Genomic DNA, 2924 nt, shown 5'->3' on the forward strand with positions numbered 1-2924 from the left:
TTATGAAAATTAACCCTCTACTATAAGAACCTTAATTTTTTAATAACTTGGAATTATTAAAATGTTGTTACTTTGTCTTCAGAGCAAACTTAAATCACACAAGGCAAATCAGGTAAAACTATCTGTACTTAAAATCAAGCATCCTATCCATGTAGTAGGCTCTGGAGAGCCAAATTATGTAAATCTGTACTTTAAACATGAGAGATAACTTCTGTCTACATGTAAAGAATATTTTCCATCGAAAGGAGTTTGAAGTATTATGATCATATACTCTTTTAAGTTTCTTGAAATAAAAATGATGTTTAGAGATTTCAGGGTGTCCAAAATAATTATCTGTTTGCAAAGGCACACTCCAAACAATTCAAAGATACTTGATGAAATCATTCATCTCTTATTGGTAAAATGTGAAAAGTGGGATAGGAATATTCTGCTGTAATACATTTGGTATTTGGTGAGAGAAAGACAAAACAATGGTGTGAATATACTTGCTGGAAGCTAAAAAATATGTGAATTAAAGTATCTTTAAACAAATAATGCTGTGCCACCACCACTTCACCACTATTACCCAGTAGAGTTAGAAGCTCCCTAAGAGAAACTTAACTTTGAAGTAAGAATAGTAGCCCAAAAACCACAAGGTAGCCAGACACAGTGGCTCACCCCTGTAATCCCAGCACTTTGGGAGGCCGAGGCGGGGAGATCATTTGAGACCAGCCTGGCCAACATGGTGAAACCTCCATCTCTACTAAAAATATAAAAATTAGCTGGGCGTGGTGGCACATGCCAGTAATCCTTGGGAGACTGAGGCACGAGAATCACTTGAACCTGGGAGGCGGAGGTTGCAGTGAGCCACGATCACACCACTGCACTCCAGCCTGGGTGACAGAGCAAGAATCTGTCTCAAAAAAAAAAAAACAAAAAGAAAGAAAGAAAATGGAAAAAAGAAAGAATTGGATAAAAGCATTCATTTACCCCAATTCCCCTAATGGCCATACCAGCCTACCTCCACTTCACAATCAATCCCATTAATCCCAATCCAGATTCGATGTCTCACAGCTAAATCTCCCAGCAAGTCTTACCTACCTTCTTCTGAGGACCTCATCTTCCTCCTCATCTTTCACTATAAACTCAAATGGAACCTCTCTATTTCTCTGTATTTTTGTATTTCTTAAATCATCAAGAATTTTTAAAAGACTTCAGTAAAACCAGAAATAGGCTGTTCCTCTCTTCTTGGTTCATCTGAGAACAGGAAGTCAAAGGCAACTAACAAAATAGCCTTTGGTAGACAGCTTTTCATGCAGAAGGTAAAATTACAGGGTAAGAAATTCTGACTTATATCTACTGTGAATCACTTACAGAAATGACTCTTTTTCTTCAGATGCTTGCTATTTAAGTCCATGATAATCATTTGCATTTGAAAAAGCTGACTCTGTTGAGTCATACTTAGAACTACAAACTCTGACTAAACTTGTAACTCAGTCCAGACAAATGAAAACAAAAGCCAAATAGTCCAAAATATGCAAGAGAAACAAGGAATATTGTTTTTGCTTTCCTGATTTCTTTGAGTTTTTTTCCAAATTTACCAACGGGATATAATTTTCCCACTCAAAGCATATGAACTCAGGTACAACAATGCTACAGAATAATTGGATGACATTGTCCATTTCTTGCAACCCTCCATTTACCCAACTGGCTTATGCTAGAGCTGACTCACTGGTAATGCTAACCCAGCATGGGAGGCTGACCAGGGGTACAGACAGGGTTCTTCCTAGGGCCTGCAGAGCAGAATCCAGGTCAGAAGGCAATAGCTTTGCACCATCAAACGTATATTCTATTTGGGACCTGGTCTTCCACTCTCTCTGCCACACTCATGAACCACCATAAACTATGGCAGGCTCAGTGAAAACTCCGTCCTGTTTCTCCCCAGTAACCTTTAGGTGTTGTCAGCTCACTTTCCCCCATGTTACCCCCATCCAAATAATTCAGTTTGGGCTCAATAATCGCTAGTTTGGATGTAGTATACCATTCTTGAATATGGTTTAGAATCTTCCTGCTGGTTGGTCTTATTTCAATAGATGCCTCCTTTGCTGAAATGAAATCCTTGTAAACAAGGGGTGCAGAAGAAATACCAAAGGAAGAAACTAAAGCTCAAGTTGAAGCTTTGTAGCCACCTCTTGAATCCTAAGAAGCCACTGCCCAGACAGGCTGGTGTTCCACAACTAACCACAAGGTGGCACTGCTTTGAGCCAAGCCCCAGGTCGTGTTAAAAACTGAATGAGATCAATAGTGAAGTTTTACAGTTGCAGAATAGCCAAGTGGCAGCCATGAAAAGAAATGCCGTAGACTTCCTGCTACGGGAAACAAAATCCATTGGCTGTGGGCCCCAGCTGCTGTCACTCTCCATCCACCACTGCCTTCCCCCTCGGGCTGCTCCTGGCCCATGACAAGCACAGTCCTGCTGTCCATCTAGGCTGTTCCCTTGGGACAAGGGCGGCTCCCAGGGGTGACTTTGGCTTGAGAACTTCCCATCCGCCTAGTCCTCCCTTTCTTGGACTGTACTGCAGTCTGTGATTTTTTTTTCCAACCCAATTCCCTTCCTTCTCTCCTTCACAGCTGACAGAACTTCATGATAGGACTATTCAGGAGTGGCCCCGTGATGGTGGAGATGGAAAAGCTTTCTAATGGGCTGCGTACGAGGGAGCAACTGATATCTACAAGGGAATGAAAAGTGGCCCGAGATGAGAATATATACAGTGGCCAGGAAATAAGGACTGGGGTAGAGGCCTACAGAGGAGCCCAGGGGAGTGGGTGCTCCAGGGGAGGGTCATTTCCGCCTCCCACGTTAATGCCCCTAGAATGGAATCCTCACGGAAGAGGCGAGAACAACCAAGCAGCCAAGAAGACTCGGCCGATTGATAGCTGGCCTT

The sequence above is a fragment of the Macaca mulatta genome, chromosome 12, assembly GCF_049350105.2.
Source record: "Macaca mulatta isolate MMU2019108-1 chromosome 12, T2T-MMU8v2.0, whole genome shotgun sequence".
Taxonomy (NCBI): Eukaryota; Metazoa; Chordata; class Mammalia; order Primates; family Cercopithecidae; genus Macaca; species Macaca mulatta.